This window comes from Typopeltis vanoorti, chromosome 21 (genome assembly GCF_054136105.1).
Source record: "Typopeltis vanoorti isolate ZY-2024b chromosome 21, IOZ_Tvanoo_1.0, whole genome shotgun sequence".
NCBI lineage: Eukaryota > Metazoa > Arthropoda > Arachnida > Uropygi > Thelyphonidae > Typopeltis > Typopeltis vanoorti.
Genome location: NC_143569.1, coordinates 5175691 through 5199627, shown reverse-complemented (window position 1 = coordinate 5199627; position 23937 = coordinate 5175691). Strand labels below are relative to the sequence as shown.

Below are 23937 nucleotides of genomic sequence, written 5' to 3'. Positions count from 1 at the left end.
TTTTCGAATTATTTAACATCTTCATTGCCAATCAAGCGATATCGCGTGACGCGACCCTCACCAAACGGCCGATCACGCGTTATCACGTGAACAGCTAACAAAATTCAAAAATTTGGCCACCACATGAAATTCCAATTTTCAGCTTGGCAATGAAAGTGTTAACCAACAGCCTGCCCACGGTACTAATATTAAAGTACAATATGTTTCATAGCCTTTGTGGGTGAGATTCACATAAAACGAGAGTGTAAGAGTTCAATTTTTTAGTCAATATAATAGCAAGCTTATTTCAATTTGTTTGCTGTAGTTGGCGCAATGATTGCATAACTAAATCCTTATTTATATTTTATGATAAATCTATGAAAATGGATGGTAAGAAAGAATATTTAATATAAAAAAATAGGCAAAAGCAAAACAGTGTCTCTGAAACATTTCGAAATTTACTACAAGCTGATAAGAACACAACTTGCATGCAAATTATTATTATTATTATTTTGTATGACACTAATGAATCGCAACGGACTTTGCATTAAAAATAGTATATTAAATTTTGATTTTCACTAGTCTTCAGAAGATCTTTTAAATTGTTGGCTCTCTTCATATTTTATGTCTTTATGAATCTTTGTAACCACAGAAGAAAATATATAAATGATTTCATCTTGGTTTTAAATTATTATCCTTTAAGAGTGAAACCTTTTAGGAATTCTTTATTGTTCTCTCTCAAGCCCACGCACACAGTGATACTATACACAAGAAATTCTTCTGCGTACAGTATGCTGTTTCATAGATATATCATCATCATGCATATCAAGGATTTAGGCCTAGCCTGTTCCGGCCTTAGAAGTCATCGTTGAATCGTTTAAGAGGATGTCCTGAAAAATAAAATTCGTTTAGAAAAACAGCAACAGATGGAATGGAGGACAGGAAGAAATGTTCTGCCAGTTTGAGTTGTTAATCCTAGTGACTGGAAATTGTAGCGAAATACCTGGCACTAATTCTGATAAATGATGATCATGTAAGCATCTGTAGAAAATTTAGGTAACAGAAAATGCGCGAATGTTAAAAGTAGAATGAACCGGTGAGAAAGAAGTCTTTCATCATTCTACTATCTGAAAGATTGTATTGTTTCGGTAACGAATTTTTAGGGAACGCACACGGACATCGCTTGTGATGTGAGAAGTGTTCTTTGAATGGACACAGTTTGATTTGTATAGTGTTAAAATATGTGAAAGATAAAATAATTCCTTGAGGGAAACGAAAGCTCGATTTCATATAATCCGAGGAGTGCAAGTCGAATTTAGGTGGTTACGTTTTCATGACAGAATAGGTTAGCTTTTGTTTATTTTCTAAAGCAAAAATTATGTAGAATAGTTTTACATAATTCACACTGATAGTTTAACATATTTAAAAAATTTTAAATTAAATTAAAAAGGGAATAAGGCATTACAAATAAGAGCCCGAAACAAAATTAGTATTTTCAGTGTGCCTACAGCTGTTACAAAGTATTCTAACTAGTCTGACAAAATGCGAAGAAAGAGATGTCGGAAAACACTAGCATAGAGATTTTCATTCACTTCACATGGCAAATATTTTCCTATCGCATCATTTTCGGAACTGCTTCCAAAATGGATTCGTTGATGTTTGGAAAACTGCTGGAAATATTAATAGGAATCGCGAAGGTTGGGGGAGAGGGATGTGTATGCTGCTGAAAAGTTCGTACAACATAAGAGTAAATTCCTTGTGGCGTAGATTGGAGTCCGCTGTATTTAAATGTGAGTTCTTTAAAAGAACTTTGTGTAATTCTCGTATGAACTTTGAGAACTGTTAATGTATCCAGAAGCAGTTTCAAATTTGTTAAATACATCTCAGCACCAATTTATAAACTAAGATTTCAAAATAATAATAAATCTGTGACATAATCTACGATTTATCTGCCTTTATGAAAGATTATGTTTGTGTATACACAGAGCTTGAACATGCACACAATACGCAGGTATTTGCATTTACAGAATATGAGTAGAAGTAAGTCTGACTTCGAACTGTACATTTCAGAGTAAGCCAGCGGCTGAATTGCTTGGTTTTACCATATCAAGTAAATAAAAATCGAAACCTTGTTTAACACTTGGCGGATATTATAAACATGCTAATAAAAAGTTTAATAGGCTGAAAATCATTTAGTTTTTAATAAGAAAAAATCAGGAGAAATAATTTCTTCTATTTAATAAATATCTTTCATATTTATTTTCTGTTGACAGCAACTCAGTTCATTTAACGTCTTTTAATTCGAACTTTGGTTGCTGTCTTCCCAGTTTTTTTTTTTTAATCCGAATTTATTAGTTCGTCTAGTTAAGTAAAATAATTCTGTAAATAAATGCTAATTTTAGAAAATCATAAACTGTGATTTCTGTAGAACATGAGATAATAAAACAATGACGAAAATGTCTGTTCTGTTTTTAATAGGCTCGATTACTCAAGAGATTACATTCTGTCTTTCTTTACTTATAGAAGTTGCGCAGCAAGCATTTCTGTCATTTCGTTAACTCCAAGAAAAGATTTTGGTTCAGTTGTTATGAAAGTTGGTTTTGGAACGTGCTCTAACGAAGATAAAGGAACCTTTTTAAGCATTTTGGAGAAACATGAAGGTAGTAGTTAATTAACTCGGAATACATTGTTTTAATTAAAGTGCGCTTTTATTGCAGTTCACAAAGCTACTTATTTACAAGACTGTACTTCAAGAAACTACGCGTTTTGTTAAGCTACATGCATGTTAATAATAATAACAGTTTTTCTCAGTAGCATCATCTCCTTTTGCCTTCTTTTAAGCAAAACGAACGTCTTCGATTATGCAACAAATTGTTAAATAATAGTCTCTGAAATTTTGTTCATTTAGATTAGATTGCCTTTCGCGTGATATAATAACATGAAATAATTTATGATATAAACGGTTTTAATGATGATTATGTTTTTATTCAACTTATGGCGATATTCAACTGCTGTGTAGACAAGACTAGTTTTCTCTTTAGATCTGTATTCACAAGAATGGGTAAACGCCTTTTTGTAACATCAGATATCCAGACTAATATTTATTGCAATTTTAAATAAAAATTTCATTAGTTCATGTCCAGCATTCCGGTGATACCGGAATGCTGGACATGAACTTTTCCCTTCGAAAGGGAAATGTGAAAACATTTCCCTTTCGAAGGGAAATGTTTTCACGTTTTATAAATAGATATTTCCCAGCATTACTTTCAGCTAATTATTACAAGCTTAATGTTTGTTCTCCAATAATCTATACTTCGTAGAAATAGAAATCAACCTTGTTCATGATGCATAAACTACTAGTGGCGGGCGGCAAAGCTCTGATAAACACCTAGAACATTTAAAGAAAAGAACTATTAAAGAAAATTTAACATTTTCTTTAATACCATTAAAGTTTAGTCCTATATAAGAAGACGTTAAATTAAATTTTTGTTCTAGGTGTTTATCAGAACTTTCCTTCCCCTCCCTCGTATAATATGTAAACTAGATAATAGCCATGTGTATTCTACAAGACACATGGATCAATGTTCCGTATTTAGCTAAAATTTCATGTTCAAAGAGGGATACGTTTACACTTCATTGTATAATTGTGATCATGTATATAAAATAGCCTTGCAAGATGAACATTCTGTCTGTGGTAGGTTAGTTAACTTTGTGCATATTCCTCGGCACTTGTTGAAGTACGAACTGGTGTTAATAACAGCTGCTCTTTTATAGTCCGGAAAAGTAGCACAGGGGAGCATTCTTTCATCAACATGCCATTTCGGAAATGATCATACACGTCCGTCTGATACTTAACTCTCATCTCCAAATATTTTAATTCAGAGATGAATTTAATTAGATAAGGTTTATTATCTTGAGGTTTATTAGATAGCTGTTGTGTTTTTAACTCAAGTTTTTATTATTTGGAAATAAAAACTGTTTCCGGTTTTGAAACTTATTTCCGTGAGAAATTCGCCTTTCTACACTTTTAAATATGTCGAAAATATATGAAAATATGTCGAAGTAATATTAAAGGAGAAGTATTATGTTTCTCAAAACATAATACTTCTCCACTTATAGAGTAAAAGGAAGATTAAATACGCACTCTGAAGATCGTTTTTTTGCGTTTCTAAAATATTTACAAATACGAAATAATTATTGATTGAGTATATTAAAAACAATGATTACAAAATAATTCGCTGCAATCCACTTGGATATATCAGGCTAAAGCCAACCATCAGAATGCAATTTTAATAAAGGCCTAGAAAGGTAAATTAGTTCACAAAACATTCAAAAGTTCAATTAGTGCAAAGCAGTGCACACCAGCAGCCACCATGGAGACCGGTATTCAGGCCCTGCATAGGAAATGTGCAAGACCCTTGCAGTCAAATACATGTTCCACAGAACCTTGCAAATCTACTTCACAAACATCTGTGGCCTCAACTCCAACCTTAATAGTGTCCACTACCATCTTCAGCTCACCAAGCTTCCGCCTACTCTTTTTAGCAGAAACTCAAATCTCACCTCTCCCTAGCACTATCCATCTCATCCTATCAAACTACTCACTGTTTAACTCCTTTCGACCCTTTTGCTTGGTTGAAAATATCCCTTCATCACTCAGTCAAATTCATTTGCTGTCTCTATCGCTCTCTTAATGCCACCAACCGCTCTGAGATCTTTGATTTCCTCTCCTTAAAAATTGATTTTCTCCAGTTCCACTCTCCTAACAGCCAAATCATCCTCCTAGGAGATTTTAATATCCATAACACCAACTGACTTTCCTCTTCCAGTTGTACAGATCTTGCAGGCAGATATGCTGAAATATTTGCCATCACTAACGACCTTACATAATTTCTTCACATTCCAACCAGAATACCGGATAACCCCGAACCACTCTCCAAAAAACCTTAGATTTCTTCCTTACCAATGACCTTTCCAAATACAGAGTGAATGTAGTAAGTCCCCTGGATAATTCTGACCACAATCTAGTGCTCATCACCTCCCCCATGCAACAAAGCTTACACAGCCACTACTGCACAAGAGTAGTTTGGCATTATAACAGTGCCAAATGGAACAGCCTCCGTGACGTCTATGCTTCATGGTTGGACTATTGTTCCGGGCCTTCCAATCCAAAATATGACCCGAACGTATCACTAAAGTAATCCTCACTGGCATGGAAACATACAATCCCCACACTTCTCTGAACTGCCGTCCCTAACTAAACCGTGGTTCTCCGAAAGATGTGCCAAGGCTGTCCAAATGAAAAATCAAGCAAACTACAACTGGTTCAAATCAAGAACGCCATCCTCCTTCAATGCTTATACCGAAGCCTGAAATAGATGCAAGAAATTATAAATGCTTCCAAAACATAATTTGAACGTCCAATGCATGAATAACTGACAATGTTAAATGCACCCCAATCATTCGAGCTACATACAATGCCCCTTATATCCTTTTGCCAGAAAAAAGATCAGAAATCTATTGTATAAATTAGACAAAAAGTCTCTTGGCCCTGGCATCCCCCTCCCAATTATCCTAAGGGTTTGTGCACCAGAACTGACTTCTATCCTATGCCGCCTGTACATACTTTTTCTCTACTTGTATCTATCCCAAAGTCTCAAAATTGGCCTATATTCAACCCCTTCCTAAGAAGGGTAACAAACCACTGCCATCTAACTACTGCTCTATCTCACTCACGACATTCGTATCTAAAGTGATGGAGAAAACCTTCAAATTTCAACTCCCACACTAGCTTGAAGACACCCAACTATTAAGAAACTACCAGTACGGATTCCGTCACCGCCGACCAACAGGAGATCTACTCTCATACAACACCCATCTCTGGACAACTGCCATGGAGAAATTTGTTTCATCTCAAGTGGTTGCACTTGATATCCCTGAAGCTTTTGCCGGGGTCTGGCACAGGCTTACCAAGCAAACTCTCATCATTTGGACTATCTCAGGACTTCTGTAGTTGGATTGCCAGCTTTCTGTCTAGATGCACACTATGTGTGATAGTAGACGGTTCCCTATCCTCTTACCATCCAACTAATGCTGGGATCCCAAAAGGTTCAGTTCTCTCACCGACCCTCTTCCTTTTGTATATTAATGACCTATTTCAATTGACCTCTATCCCAATACACAGTTTTGCAGATGACAGCATATTGCATTCCTCTTTTTCATTTGACAAACCTTACTCTGCACAACTCACCTCAGCCTACAGAACATCAACCACCGCTCCCTCAATTCTGATCTCTAAGCCATTCTTCAAAGGGGCTCAGATAACCTCGTCAATTTGAATGCTTGTAAAATACATTTCTGTCTTATTTCTCACAAAAAGAACCATTCTTCCCCATTATTATTTTTGATAATACTCAAATTTCCAGACAAGATGAGATTTCTTTTGGAATTACCCTGACATCAGGCCTCTCCTTGCATGAACACATCACAACCATTGCATCGTCAGCTTCTACAAAATTAGGATTTCTCTTTTGCTCAAAACATTACTTCACCTCTAAATAACTGTTAACCTTATACAAATCACAAATCCGCCCAGCTGTCGAATCTGCGCTTACATTTGGAGCGAGCGCTTCTAAGAGCTTCCTCAGTACAAGGGAGAGCAATTAGATTGATAAATGACTCATCTCTTACCAACTCACTCCTCCCAAATTCACACAGACGTGTGGTCTCAGCAATTTGTGTATTCTACACATTTCCATGGCAAATGTTCATCTGAAATAGCATCAGTAATTCTCCCACTTAGTATTAATCCCGTTAGAAGCTGTACAGCTGCTGCCAATATCCTTTCACAGTATATCTTGAATCCCACAAAACAAGTTTCTTTTCCTTCTGCTTCATCCCTGCTGTACTGTGGAACAGTCTTCCTCCTGATATATTTCCTAAGGAATACAATATACAGCTTTTAAATGGAATGCAAACAAGCTTCTCCTCTCCCAACCCACTACCCATACCCGGTACTAATGTAATAGGTTGATCAACCAACCTTTCGTGTATGGGTTGAACATAAAAAAAAAAAGTACATTTACTTGGACCCTGGAAATGGCAGTACATATATCTGCCATTATTCGTTATTTATAAGTTATAAATTATGTTTTATAAGTTATAAAATATTATAACTTAATTTAAGAAATTGGAATAAAGACCATCTTTAGATGATGCCTATGAAATGATTCCTTCATTTCATTAAATGTAATTTAGCTTTCTCGCTCTACTATTGTTAGATAAGTAATGAACGAGCATATTGATCCGTTTGGCAAACAATTGAAATGCATGTTTTTCGAAAGCAGAGTTCTGTTTACTCTCTCTCTCTCTCTCTCTCTAGTCTTCATACCAGGGTAATGCATTACCCCCTTGATATATTATTTTATCCTCCACGCTTATTCTTAAGGTGTTTCGTAATAAATCCCTGGTATTTATCTAGAGATAGCATCTTTCAATCGCACTTAAAGCGAATGGATCATTCTGCACAGCTCATTGAAAATAACTTCAGTCGTGTTTGGCAACACGTGTGAGATTAGTTTTGTTGTATTTCTAAACACTCATTCATTTAGAAATTATTGCACTTATTTGTTTTATTCGGTATTCCTTATATTCAGTATTTAGAATTCGTCAACAAATTGTTGATATTTTCTTATTTTTTTATTTTAATGAGACAGTTTGCAATATTCGCTAAAGGCGTATAAAATATATATTACAGTAGTTGCGCTTTGGCACAGTGTAATTTTAACAAAATTTTACATTCAGAATACGCAGTAAAAAGTACTTTTGGCGTTTTATTTATAGTTGGAGAATAGTGAATGAAATTTTGCAAAAAGTTAGAAGAAATACTAATTCCACACTTGAAGTAAGTTTGGTATGTGGAATGTCTATTAATAATTATCGTGTTGTTTCCTTTCAATTTTGGTATCATACACATCACTTGTATGGCAAAAGTATTCAAAATAAACTGCATTCCAGTATAAGCCAAAAACGAGGCAATGTATCATAAGCTACGCTTTCAATTTTAACGCACATTGGATATTTACAAATGTATCACAATTCGCTAAATTCTTCGAAAACCTTAAATTTGTAAGGACGTTGGCAGTTCTCACATAAATATCTATAACTGAAAATTCTGTGAACAATTTCAAGCAGTGTTGTATGGCAACAAGTGTAAGAGGCTAGCGGCGAGATGTGAAATCGCTGCTTTGCATATACATGCAAAGCAGCGATTTTTCATCATTGTGACTGATTGATAAATTCTCCTTTTATTATCGCTATAATTTGACCATTTTTATTGAAATATGATTTGAAATTATACTAATTCTATTATCGCTAGATATAATTTAAGAAAATGTGCTATTTAGTAACTTAAAATTAGCGAATAATTTCAATTCTAGTTTCCATAGGATTACTTTAATAGAAAACTGTATAAAATAAAAGTGTCTGCAGTACAATTGGGATAATGAAATGGCGTATTGCTATACAGAAATGTTATCATGAAACGCACCAATTTATGATGATAATCTTAGTTCTGTAAATGTGAACACCGAGGATGAGTTAGCCTGTTGCCCACGCAAGATGTTTCTTCTAAGAAACGCAGAACACCCGTAGTGAAAACATATTCCTCTCGTGGTCTTTGTTACCGTTACCTAGGCATAAATCCTGTTTGATCTTAATGTATGATTTGCGTTTCAGGAATGAAAATTTCAGAATGCAATGAATACATTGAAAATAATAGTGGTGAAGTTTACGTACCCTTCATTGAGTATATTGAATGTTTTGTTTTCGTTTTCGAATATGTGGAATAGGAAAGCTGAGAAAACTGACAGAACTTCAACTAAAATCTTATTAAGATTTGCAATAATATTTGCAAAAAAAAAAAAAAAAGAGTTCAGATAAATACAGATTCCGAAATTTCTTTTTAAAATGTCTTGTTCCGAAAATCATTATCGAGGCTAATAAATTTCGGAGCTATACGCAGAGGCAATAAAAACAAATTGGCAACTCCTTTGTATTTGAAATTTACAGGCTTAGAAGTAAGTATAATTTTCGTTTGCAATGTGCAGAAGGTAGAACACCACCAATTTTTGTGCATTCTGGGTGGTATAATGCATTTCCTTATTTATTTTAATGTGGCTCTCACTTATGAAAGGTTTTATAAACCTATAGTACTTCATTACTGTGAGCGAGCTAAGGATTTTTGTTTTGTTTTATTAAAATTTATTTTTATATTTTGCATTTATTAATTTTTACATAGTCCGGTAAACCTTGCTTAGAAATCAAACATGGAACTTTTCTGAGCCAATTCAAGCCTCCAGTAAACGAGCGGTGGTCTCAATCATAAGAATCAATGTCCACGGCGAAATTCGAAGGCTTTTGGCTGTAGAGAGCGGATGCTCTAACCATTTGCCCAACCAGGCAGGCAACACCAGACCTGCATTTAACATGGCTGAGTACTTTCATATAATTTAAAATTTCATTCAGACTTCCTGGCACAAAACTCGTAGCCTGTGCGAGGGAGAAAATGGCAACAGTGTTCTGCAATTCAAAAGGACTCGCTGTTAATAGGTGGGAAAGGGATAGATAATCCGAAACTTTGTTCTACAGGAAAATTGTGATGGTCATACTACAATGAAAGATACCTTACCACCTTAAACACATTCACAAACATTCATGCCTATAGTTTATTGGCATTCAAACATGCTTGTGATTTCGAACACTGCGCAGTTTCGCTTTTCTTCTATCGTTTAATCTGTTTGCTGTGTGCTATTGATCATAGCAGTATTGGCATCGATGTTGGAAATAAATAAAGGTCTCTGAACTGCGACATTTTCTGTCGTGATCTACCAGTGTGATGTATGAATTTCTGTTACATTGTTCAAGTGGCAGACGATATTGCGTCGCTGTTTTCAGTTTAGAACAATCGAGAATCTCTTATGGGAAGCACAGTTGTCTTGAAGTGTCATGAGTAATCTCCAGAACAGAGATTTTGGATTCGTAAGGCTCTACATAGCAGTGAAGTTCTATGGATTTCATGACCTTTAGTGGTGGAATAGCTACCACAATTATTTACTTTAGAAAAAAATATGGAGAAGTGTCTGAATAATTTACCTCCATATAGTCCTTAAGTTTTATATCTGTTGTCATTGAAAGCTATCTACTATATAAATTTGAATTTCACGTATAATTTATTTATGCATAAAAAAGAGGTTTTCTGATAAAATTATTTTAAGAAGAAAACATTCATCTTACAATATCAGGATTAGATTATCTACGCGATTTCTATGTAACATAGGGAACTATTCTGTAAAAGCCTGCATGAAGCAGATGGGATTTGTCTTCCAAGGAGAACCCCTTAACCTAAAATTTTAAAACATATACACCCAAGAGTTTTCACTTCTCAAATAATAAAATGTTTTATTACATTCTTAGAAGTATACCAAACGCGTGTTTTAATCCTGTTCTGTCACAGACGACCTGAGTGCACTACAGCATTGCTAGTCGAAGAGCGGCACTCTCCATTGCATTAACCTAGTACGGCGGTGCGACCTACATATCTAGTGTGATATTTCTAGAGAGAAAATTGCCTGCGTTCTGTAACACAACGCGTAGAAGTGCAGACAGGATTTGTAAAGACGTTGAAACCTATCTAGTATATAAAGCAGAATTTTTTTTCGTCGTTCCTTTATACATTCGGATCCGTGCAGGATTCATTGGAACCAAACGTTGCACATAACAACGTTTTTTTTTTTATTTCTTTTATCCAGGGGAATTTTTTCTTATTTTATTCGTTTCCTTATGAATCAGAATAACATGAATTAGCTTTTAGAACTTGTCGTTCTACTACTAGACTCGTTATTTTTAAAATGCAGTAGGACACGGTGTATGGCAATGTATCCAGTTCTTATTCGCTGAAAAGAGGGTCAGTCAACTACTTTGATGTACTGTATATGTTTAGAGCTTCCCTCCCTTTCATTTAAACATCTTTTTACAAGATGTCTGGCCGTACTTTGCGAGTAATAACACGAAGAACCTCACTATCTCCACTGAAGACATAATGCCTGAATAGCGACGCTCAGTTCATATTCATTCCAGTCTTTCGTATTCTCCTATAAAGTTAGATGTAAACTGTTCATAAAATAGTTCATAGCTAGCATCGCTTTAATTCGTGATTCCAAACTAGATATCACAAAATTAACAGAATGAGGGATTCAACTAATTTTTGCAGCTGTGTTTTCCAATATCTTCCAATCTTTTTTCATGATAGAATAAATTGCTACTTTTGCAAAATGTTATTTTAAAAAAAAGGTTACGCAAAATGATTTCGTGTGTGTTCAATGCATATTAATATATTTGAATCGGTGTTTTGATAATGTCGTCTTCATTAAAAACATTCCAATCTTAATGATTACATGCCATCTTATCTCAAGACAAGTTGATTAATCAAATTAAAATTAAAACTTCTGAAAAGAAGTGTATTAAACTTCTTGTTCTAAATGGTATTTAATTTGAACTGTTCACAGAAGGACGCACTGTAAACTTGTTGATTATCGCTGACATATGTGCATGAGTAAAACTACGCTACCGGCTAAGACATCTATAGACGTCAAAGTTATCATGGATGCGAAGTGCATACTAAAATTGTAACACCATTGATATTACATTGAAATATATGATGGATACGAAGCGTATGAGGATGCGTATTTGATCCATAATGGCCGGTAAGGTGGTTAAATGAAATGAAATTAGCTTATTGTCCTGCGTAGCTATGTAATGATGAATTTTGCACTTTTGTGAACTATATTTGATAATAAAAACTACAATTATTCCGTAATCATTTGTTTTACTATAAAGTGTTATTTCTGATCGATTAGTCACATGAAATAGTCCTATAGACCCGTCAGCCCGTTTTTTTAATCATTTTGCTGATGGAATTAAACAAAATAAATAAAAGATAATTCAAAAAAGATTAATACTTTCATTTTAAGAAATATTATTCAAATTATATTCACATGTTTCTCTTATAAACTACCTAGAAAGGTATTGTATGGATGTCTGTGAATCGTAAAGAGGATCATCTGTTAATATTAACTATTGTTTCCCGAAGGCCGCATCCGAAAGGAAAACAAAATTGAGAAGTTTTCTGATTCTGAAGAAAGTCAGGAGCCTGGTCTTATTCAACAAAACAATATCTTGAAAAGTCAGTGGCTAGCCTTAAATTTTACTGTGTCCTTATTTAGCCATTTAACTCTGATCACATCCCAAGTTTGTGAAGAGAACACAAATGACTTTGTCAGCATCTGTGCACGCTCCTTATCTAGTGAGTTATGGTTGTGTAGCCTTTCTTTCTTCTGTTGATTAGTGATATGTGTAGCTGAAAATGGCATCGCTGTCTTTGTATGTGCTACCACATTTATCACAGAATTCCCTTACGATCGGCGTTAATTTGTTCCAGGAACGCGTGCAAAGAAAGGGAACGAGAAAACATGACTAAGAGGAATACAAGATTATTTTATTTAAAAGAGAGAAAGGTCGCTGAGTACTATTCACGAAGGACAACGCTGAACTATTAACAGCGAATCCTGGTGCTAATGCACATTAAGCAAAGCACGAAACAGAAGAATGCTCTCAAAGAAATATCACTAGACTGTCATTTCCCTAATGTAGGGTCACTTGACTAATTTCTTTTGTTGTAAGACAAGAAATAAATCTCTGTAATGTCGACAAGGGTTTACTGATGCGTTTGGAGAAGAGCATAAAACATTTTCGGTTTGCGATGTTCTTACGAAATACAAAACGACCATAAAGATGGAAAGCGTAAAATAGCTCTGACATTTCTGATGAAATGTTCGGTAATGTTTGAAACTATATGAGGAGATGAATGGGCTCATTCACTGAAACAATGTTTTTAACTTGCTAGGAATAAAAACTGAATGAAACAAAAGTACGTTAAAGTAATTATGCTTAGATGAATGCCAGCATGGCAATATATTGTACAACTGCAATTAGAATTTCACTTGAAACTGTTTGCAGCGTCTCGATATCCTCTGAGAAATATTCTGCGAAGCGAAAATTTATGCTTCTCAGTGATATTCATTTTGACTGCTCGCGTTAACTGTTTTTAATTACGAAATCTGTAGATCAGAATATTTGGTTAAGCCGAACCGAAGATATTGAAACACACTGGCAGCATGTGTTACAATATCACTTTTTCTTTAAATTTAAAATGTTACGGTCGTCAAAGCTCAAGAAATTAAATAAAATTTCTTTAAAATGAAATAAAAAAATATTCTGCCAGCATACAACTGATTTTAAAACTAGCAACATAAAGTTCAAGTAGAGCCCAAACCGATGTCTGTTTCACTTAGAGATTCTTATGAGGACCAGTCTAGTAAGTCAGAACATTCGCCTTAAAGCGAGAGATTTGAAAGATGTCGATGTAGCAATTCTCTCCCTCTCTCTCTATGGAATTGACGAGAAGACGTTTTCAAAAGCGAATGTCAACTTGAACGGATTCTCAAGAATGAAGTGCGTCTATATTTAGATGAAGAATTTCCTAAACTTGAATTATCTTTTAGAACACATTTAGTAACATTTTTATGTTACTAAATGTGTTCATGTCATCGAACACATTTAGTAACATAAAAATGTAATAAATAATGAAATTTATTAGAAAAGTGAGATTACCTTCGGGCATATCGTTTCCAGTGGTATTCTAATAAGCTTACGTGACGTCGATGGGATTATAAATGCCCCTTCGCATTCAGAAATAAATAGAATGCATTGAAACATGTTTGTTGAATAACTTATAAATATCAGTGTCTCATATCAATATTTATCAATATCAACCCTTACATTGGTGAAATCAATTTCACCAATATCAAAATGTCACAGAGGATTAGCATATTTAGAACCATCAGCCTCTGGATCATTTGTGTATTAGCTTAGCTAAACTATTTGATCCTCGAAATAGTAGTTTCTTTTTTTCGAAGTGATGTTCCAAAACAATTTGGTATGCATCTAAAACGTATGCCAAGAAATTTCTGGAAGCTATGCCTAGTTCAACCATCAATAACACTATTAAATCTGTATTTAAAGTAACTCTGTCTGCGGTAATCTATCATTATAATGTTATTACGTCACACCACTATGGTGGTAATACATGCGCACAACTCATTGTCTATCACCACCACTCAATCTTACACTAAACGTTACGCTACCTAACGAACACTAATAGTTTTTATATGTAGACTGCGCGTGGTCTCTGACCGATTTGTCCGTATGAAAATCTGAAATTCCCTGCGGGGGCGTCCCTGCTATTTCCTTATGGGATTGACTGACTCGAGTTTCACTGAAGGGAAACAACAACGTATGGAGTTACCTTTTATCATGACCAGACTCAATCTCAGGTCTTTTCCAGTCGAAGGGCGCAATGTTCAGTTGGTCTTCAACAGCGCTGTGGAATTAACTTTTTTTGAGACTCAGGAAAAAATCATTTCAATAGAATGATGAACTTCAATAAATTAAGAAGAAAAAAAATTGCTATTTTAGGTTCAGATATTTATTAGGTATCAGCTTACTATGAACTTCATACATGTTTGAACTGTTTCTTGCAGTGCATGAAACAGTTCAAACAGTTCATACATGTTTGAACTGTTTCATGCACTGCAACATAGTAGTTCATAAGAAAGCCTGATAAAATCGATGTTGGTTCCTTACCTCATATGCATTCTACGATATGCCAAATATTTGCTTACTGTATATCATAGCGCTTTTTAAGCTTTGCTGCCATACATACTTCTTTATGATCGAGTAGCATAAAACCAACAAATCTTTTATTTTCTTCTTTGATTCAAGTAACATCAAATTACTATCCCGAAATACTCAACAGGCATTCAACCCTAATAAGGTTTTATATAAAATTTATATTATCTATATATCTTTAGATCTGAGACACCTCGTTGCAAAGTATTCAATTCCACAAATTGTGGATCGAAATTTATCAAGTTTGTACAATAATCTGTATGTTTTTAAAACTATTACATTTTACACAATTTATATAAAATTGAACATTTTGAAGCGTATGTTTTTGCTATATCTAAAGGAAAGTAAACGTACAAATTGCTGTATTGCTGTAATAATTCCGAAATGATTTTAGAGAACTTTAAAAAATTGCCATTGTGAGCAATGTGAGCTCTGTTAATATGTTCAAGGAAATAAAAGCTTTTTTCCGCGTTCTTATTGTATGCATGCCACCAGTGTTAACTATTTTGTAATTAAACACGGAATGAGTTCTATTATTGTTTTGCTTTAATATATGTACCAGAAAATATAAAATTTTAGTGTACTTTCGATGTTCGAATAGGCATAAAACTATGATAATTACTTTTCGCAAAAATGGCATTACAGAAAATATCACTTTTGCATTCCAGTACCTCAGTCTTATCATTGCTCGGCAAGAATTTTCCTTTGCTGCTTAGGGCGTGATCGTATCCGCATCATTTTATCACTAAGAATGGTACATGTCGTTTTCTACATGCTAGCTCCTCAAGGTGGCCGAAGTATTATTAGAAGCTAATACTGGATATGGTGAAAAAGTTAATACATTGAAACTATAAATCACTTTACACTGAAAAGCTCTGTTATGAAAACAAGGGAACAACACAAAGAAATCTTCCTCCCGTCCCAAAATATTAAAAAAAAAAGCACTTTGTCAAAATTCTAGAAATTAGCCAGAGATTCATGTTTCATGTTCGGTAACTAACCATTCCACCAACTCATCTAAAATCTTCCAGTTGTTTGCACAAGTATGAGTTTCTGCTGTTGCTAAATCCACAACGGACATGCCCAACTGCTAAGGACTCTTGCATTTCCAGCATATTATTGCGTTAGCTTTGCATTTCAAATTCGAATATATTTACAATATTTGAATTTTAAATGCCATTACAGAAGTCAATAATAATAAATGTAATTAGCACAACCTACCCAGGAAACATTAAACGTTTGGCTAGTATTTTAGCAGAACGAATAAAAGAAATTCAAGAAATTAATGTATAAATTATTTATTTTTTTTAGAATAGTTTAAATTACAAGACATTAATTTCATCATATACCCGCATAATCATATAAATTATATACGCCATATTCTGCGAGTTATCCCATATTTTATGAGTCAAATACAAATATTCTCAGACTACGTTGTTTACTTTATGGCAGAATTAAAGCCAAGAATTCCTGTGCAAAAAAAAAAAGAAAAGCAAAAATAATAAAACTACAAATATCCTTGAAAGTGCGTTTTGTATGGTGGAAAGTATTCAATCCTACGTGTTTCTGACAATGTGGTGAGAAATTTCGATAATTACGCAGATGCACTTCTGTCCACTTTCTTTCTTGCTGAATACTTCTAGTAAATTGTAATAATATTTATAGCGTTTGGTCATTGTTCAGTAAATCTTTATTTATATTGTGAGATTACAAATTTTAATTTATATGTATTTCCTGCATTTTTGTTTCTTAAGCGTTGAACGTCTTAATGCAGGTCTAAAAGTTCTAAGAAATTAGAACTTTTAGACTACTGCATTAGTAGTCCCGTTTCGAGGCAAATCCATAAAACTAATTTTTGGATGATGGTGACATTATTTAACACCAACTTTAGTTGACCAGAGGATAGCGTCCCTATGTGAAAATAATAGGATGCATGTACGGATCGTGTTGTGGAAGAAATGTTAAAGTTTATAGTAGACGATTTTCTCCAGTTTAATGTTTCCAGATTATCTCTTACCTCATCATTCATAACTATGGCCTCACAGTTTTGTCCAAGATGTAGTTCCTATATGAGAATCTGTGTTCTGTTTTCAGTATTTTCAATATGTACAATATAAATTGATTTTCATGTGTATCTTGGAGGGTTAACAATTCTCAATATACTCAAAAATTGATAATTACACATTTTGAAAATCTACATGTCTTGAAGATTTGTGACTGTGATCACGAAGTCAGGAAATCATATTCAAAAAGTATTACACATTGAGTGATTTATGTATATAACTATCGCAAATAAAATCTACTGGAATGATCGGAATTTACTGCCAATATTTTCCAATATAAGCAGCATTTATTGGCTGTAAATTATACGGTAATTAAATTTTTCATCAGGAAATAGTCATATTCGGTAATATCTAATCTTGTAGCAAAACACTACTGCGAAATTCAATGCCGTTAAACATTCTGTCAGTGCCAGATTTATGAAGCGAACTTTGGTTTCCGCTTTCATGCAGTTTAATTAATGAAATTTAGAATATCACCGCCATTAAGGAAGCATTTTATTTTTGCTATCTTTAATTATTTCTTTAGTGGTTCAGCCATATCCTAGCAGTCAATATCTTGATTCTCTTTTAGGAACGGTCATGCAGTGAGTGATTTGGAACAACAATTTTGAAGTACTAAAATATTTAAGCAGTGAAAATATTTGTCATTCATCTTATTTTTAGTAATAGACGATAAACACAATACGGCAGTTTGTATAGCACAATAATAAAACATGATGAATGTATGAAAACCACTAGATGAAGATATCCGGGGAGCCCATATGTCTATTAAGTTTGTCTGAAAATTGCAGCAAAATGTGTTCTGCCGGGTCTAGTATTCTAGAAAGAATGTGATTAATGAGTTCGGTCACAGACATCTGAGCATGACGTGCCAGATAGTTGAACTTCTGCTATGCTCACATTATAGGAAATGAACTCATTAAACACAGAGAGAGAGAGAGTAATAGTTATTGTAGGAAATAAAACTATGAAAGATACAAATAATGATAAGGCCAAATTTATAAATAGCCCACATGGATATGCCATCATAAAATATATTTTAATTTTATTCTGAAAACAATATTCATATATTTATTCTCTTTACTATAAACTTACTAAGTAAGCAAACGATAGTTATAAAGAAACAGTGTTGTCAAACGCAAAGAGTTAAAATCGGACGGCGATAAATACGAACTTATGGTTGGACCTACGTCGTGATAAATGTTCAAGTGTTTAGTCAATATATTAATTCTATTTAAGCGATGAAAAATTTTTGGCAATCAATTTCTTAAGTTATAAACGATAACTAAATTTCTAGATAATGAAACCTGCTAGTTTCATCACTAAAACTTGTGATTCTTCTGAGTAAAGAAAATACATAAAAACAAATGCAACAAAGGCAAATATAAACTAGCATGACTGAAACAAGCCACATATATATATGAACCATTATAATATAAACTGACCGAAAGCACGTAGGAGATGGCAGGAGTCAGCTATTGTTCAGCATATTGTGCAGAAAGTTGGCTGAAAGGTTAAAGTTCTGACGTGTGGACAGATTTTCTAAGTTATTTTCAAATATCACCCAGGATTAATCGCTGATTACTATTAAGTGTACTTTTGACAAAATAATCATATTAGAATCATATATGCGAACAGTGAAATTGCCTTCAGTGTAAAGCATGGAGCTCTTATTCCACTTAATTGTTTTGTGTGGGAAAAATGAAACCAAGCCTGAATTGTCTTCGCTTTTGTTGTCTCCTATGTGTTTTGTCTTATTTTATGTATTTTTGCCCAGAAGAAGCACTAGTTTCAGTGGCAAAACTAGTAGGTTTTATTATTCGGTTGTTAACCGCACCAAATAAATCCCAGTTTTTTTGTTTTTTTTTAATCGAACTAGAAATTTGACCAGGTACATCAGTGACAGCTGAGCTGCTCGTCGATTTTCAAAACGTTAGGGGCTAATAGGTCTCCCTTTTATAGAATAAATGGCGATTTTTTATTTTATTTTTTATAGATTGAAAGTTGAATGGTAGTTGATGAAATGACGTATTTAATTTCGCTGAAGAGTGTGTCCTATGTTGTTTTATTAAATGACCCATTTTTTTGTTACTTCCCGCAGCTTCCTACACATTTATTAATCCATAACCACTTGTTACTAAATTGTACCCTGTTAGTTATTTTTAGAGCACTCTGAATACCGTGACTATAGAAAAGAAACTAACGAGTTCTCTATCTCTCTCTCTCTCTGTAGCCAACTGCTGAGAGAGATAGAGAACTCGTTAGTTAATTTTTGTCATCGGAATTACTCTCTTCTCAGAATCTGTCCAATTCCAGGTTTCTAGATTATGTGAGAACACAGATAAAAAAATAATAAATGAAAATAATAATTACCCACGAACAGTATACTGCGTTACTATATGCTTAAATCATTTGTGTGGGGAGTCAAATAAAAATATCTTACCTTTTAGCGAATGTGTCCTCTTTGTAGCTTCTATCAGCTAATCATAAATATCAACTGTACAGCCACTTTGATACGGTTTTTGCTTAATTTCATAGCATTATGTCGTCTTATCGTTTTATACTTATGGTTCGCCTATAGCAAACCTGAGTCCAGTTAGTACTTTGGAGGGTGACCACCTGGGCACACTGGGTGCTGCTAGGTGCTGGCATTAATTATATAGCCTCCAGGGACTTGCAATTGCAAGTACGGTCTTGGCACACCCGTGGTACTTGAGCTAAGTATGGCCTCCTTCACGCTTAGCCATACTTCTTTCCTTATATTGTTCTTTGTCTTGATCCCTCTTATATCTCCTCCTCTTATAAGAGGAGGAGATTATATCGCGTCCTCTTATAAGAGGACGCGATACTATAATCTTTACTATCCTAACTTCTTCTAACTCTGGAGGAGTCCTCCACTCTCTCCTGAAGCTATTAGAGTAATCGAGGGCTAAGGGGAATTTCATTTTCTTTCCATAACCACTAACCAAGGCAAGCTTGAGGACCTTAAGGTGGCATCCCCACCATGAAGCTAGACTGCAGGTGGCCAGTAACCCCCTCAGTTGAATTTAAACTCACTAAAAAGACTCATGACAATTCACAAAGCACGGACCCTACTGAAATGACCCAGCTCGGAGAATGGATACGATTGAGACACAGACACAAAAACGAAAAAAAAAAAGATACTTAATATTTAGAAATTAGCAACATGGAATGTTATAAGTATACACCGTAAAATACAAGAATTAGACCAAACCTTAGAAAAAACAAAAAATAAAGATAGCTACCATTACAGAATCAAAGAAAAACAAAAAGGAACAGATGAAACCGACCAAGAATTATATCTATCTTTATAGTGGAGTAAAGATGGAAGAAAGGGCAAAGTCAGGCGTAATGATGTTCATACATAAAACTTTAATAATAAATATTATACATTACGACTACTGGAATGATAGAATCACAGAGACAAGACTAGAGGTACACAGAGGATATTTAACAATAATAGGCACTTATGCCCCAGAAGAGGGAAAAGAAGAAGAATCAGAATTTTTTTATCAAGAACTAAAGAAGATTATAGATCAAATAAACTTTTTTCTGATTATATTATAATAATGGGTGACTCAAATGCAAGAATTGGTAATACCTCACATAAACCCAATATAGGACCAATAGGAGAACTAACATATATAATAATAATGGGAAGAGACTAAGAACATTAACCCTATACAACAACTGTAGAATAACGAATACCTACTTTAAACATAAAGATATCCACAGATTCACCTGGCAGGCAAGAAATACAAAAAGCATCATAGACTGTATAATAGTTAATATGAAATTATCAAATATGATCACAGACATCAGAATATACAGAGAAGCAGAGATAGTCAGACCACTACTTAGTGGTAGGGAAAATTAAATGGAAACCAAGATGGTAGGGAAGGAAAAAACCAAAAATAAAATAGAAACACAGACCTATATAAGATTAAATTCTTAGATGATGAGAATATCAGAAGCTTGTATCAGAATAGAATTAGGAATTGGTTGAATAAAATCGAGGAAAGTAGGACAGTGGAACAAGAAGAATGGTCAAACATCAAATATATATTAGAAAATGCTGCAAGAGAGAGTTTAGGAACAACAAAAAAAATGGATAAGAAACAGAAGTCTAAGACAATGGGACGAAGAGATTAAACAGATAATTGAAGAAAAAAGATAGCATATAAACAATGGCTAAAATTAAAGACAGATGAACCACTCATCGAATATAAAAGGAAAAGAGCAATAGCAAAGAAAGTATGTACAAGAAAAAAATAGAGAAACATATGAAAATTTTATAGTAAAATTAGAACGAGACTGTACATTAAAAAATACCTAAAACATATAGAATCAATCCTCAAACAAATGAATAATGATTTACAAGAAAGAATAAAAATTTATCTAATCGAATCACAAACCTGGCATAGAAGTTATGACATGATAATACATGATGATAACCCTTTGATACAAGAATTCCCCTTGAAATACAACATCAGTAATATAAATGAATTTACATATGAAGAACTACAAAACACTCTTAATAATAATTACAAATTTTGAAGATAACTTACAGAAAGCTATTATTTTAAATCTAAATGAGATAGACAAAGATTATGGTATGATAATATCAACAGAAAAATCACAAACTATGACCTTGAAATGACAAGATCCAGTAAGAACTAAAATAGTAATAGATAACAGATTTTAGAACAGGTGAATTCATTTAACTACCTGGGTCGTATGATTACATATGAAAAAGATATAAAACCTGAAAATTGCAAAATATTTAAAAATAATAGTGTAATTAACTCTATATTTAAACCAAACTTAGTTCAAAAACAAACCAGACTAAAAGTATACAATACATTAGCCCTACCAGTCCTAATGTATGGAAGTGAAATCGAAACAATAAAACAAAAAGACAAAGATTAATAACAGCTGAAATGAAGTTTATGAGAAAAACTGCAACGTATACTCTGATCACAAAAGAAACGAAGAAATTATGAAAGAATTAAACCAGGAATCAGTAATAGAAAAAATTAAAAATTATAAACATAAATGGATGTAACATGTTCAAAGAATGAAAACAGAGAGATTACCAAAACAAGCCTTAAAGTACAAGCCATTAGGAAAACGAAAACCAGGACGGCCTCTTAAACGATTCAACGATGACTTCTAAGGCCGGATTCAGGCGACTCTAGGCCTAAATCCTTGATAGGCATGATGATGATGAGTCACTATCGTGGCATCAGCCTCCTCAATACAGGCTATTAAATCTATGCAAAGATGCTAACAAAGAAATTAATATCCTATATAGAATCACAGCTGGAGAAGAACAGAACGGATTTGGTAAGGGAAGATCATGTATAGACTCGGCTTTTATTTTAAAAATAATCATGGAAACACATAGAGAATACAATATTGAAACACATATGGCTTTCATTGTTTATATAAAAGCATTTTTACAAAATTTTGAGAAATAAACTATGGGAAATTCTAAAGGAATATCACATTCCAAACCAACTATACAATGCTCTATTGAACATGTACCACAATAATGAAATATCAATAAAGCAAAATGATTCCATATCTACTTGGAAATCAACAAATAGAGGAGTCCGTCAAGGCTGTCCTGTATCACCCATATTATTTAATATAATGGACAATATTATCAAAAAATAGAGAAGTAAATACATGTGGTTTCCAAATTAATCGACATACAAAAATAGATACGCTACTCTTTGCTGTGATCAGATCATCGTTGGAAAGACTGAAGACGAACTGCAGAAATCAATCTATAATTTAAATAATATTATACAACAGTATGGCCTAGAAGTTTCAACAGAGAAAACTAAAGTCATGCTTTTTATGGAAATAACCCTGTCAGAAGTGAAATACTAATAAAGAAACAATTGAGGAAGTTAACAATTTCAAGTACCTAGGCTGTAAACTATCTTACAGAAATGAAATAGATATTGATTTTAAGATGACAAACTTTATAAAAATCACTAGAGTAATTAACAGAACCTTTAGACCTAATTACGCACAGAAACACACAAGACTTAGTGTCTACAAAACAATAGCCAAACCTACACTATTGAATGGAAGTGAAATACGGAATTTTGGAGAAAGAGATATATACAAATAATTCAAGCAGCAGAAATGAAATTCCTTAGAAAAACAGAAAAACTAACCCTATTAGACAAAAAAAGAAATAGTGAAATAATTAAAAATCTTAAAACTAATTCCATAACAGACTCAGTGATTAAATACATGAAATGCTGGCTAGACCATATAGCAAGAATGCAGAAAGAAAGATTACCAAAAAAATGACTTAATATATATATATAAGACTAGAGGAACAAGAAATAGGGGACGACCAAGAAGAAGATGAACTGCGTCTGGAACAGGCCACTTGTCCTACAACCTGGATAGGAAGAAGAAGGTTTACCTATACTCATGTTCTACAGAGATTCAACAAACTGCTGGTTCGAATCTGACTGTGGGCTTAAATATTTGTGATTGTCTTTAGGTGTTAGATGAATTTTTGCTCCGTGTGAGACCACTTCCACGATTCTGAGTGCCCTCAAGTGGATGGAAAAAGTTCCGGGTTTGGTCTCCGGAGCAGGCTTTTCAAAAAGTTTTAAAAATACAAAAATATATAAAATTAATAACAAATACAAAAATCCTCTCGCTAACAGTACTAATGTACAATAGGTTTGCAGTTTCTCATGGGTGGGAGTCAAACACATACACATAAGGTAGAAATTAAAATAAGAGTTTAGCTTTTGTCAAAGTAATTTTTCTATTGGTATTCTTCCAATTCTTTCTGGAGATAAGCACTATAAAATACCGTTTGGGATTTTAAATTATGTTTGTGAAGTTTCGTAACACTGCCTAAAGAGAAATCTGTAAAATTTCAAATGTCATTCCTGCCCTGGGACATTCATTTAAATTTCAAACTCCGAGTTACTCAATTATCAGTTTCGAAAAAGAGATGAGATCAACCTGTAAAATATATGACTCTTACTTATAATAAGGAGCAAACACTTTCGAAATTATTCCCCCAAGT

At 33.7% G+C, this 23937-nt stretch overlaps 1 protein-coding gene across 3 annotated transcripts in view; it reads left to right on the top strand.

Moving 5' to 3' along the window:
* Positions 1 to 23937, top strand: part of LOC150094601 (cell adhesion molecule Dscam1-like) — an 823608-nt gene that overhangs the window by 172792 nt on the left and 626879 nt on the right. The window contains exon 1 of one of the 3 annotated variants that reach the window (XM_090411256.1): positions 2606 to 2639. The exons of the other annotated variants lie outside the window; for them this stretch is intronic. The gene's annotated coding sequence lies outside the window, so the exon portion shown is untranslated. Of the gene's footprint in view, positions 1 to 2605; positions 2640 to 23937 lie in introns of those variants that run through there. 3 annotated transcript variants of the gene reach the window in all.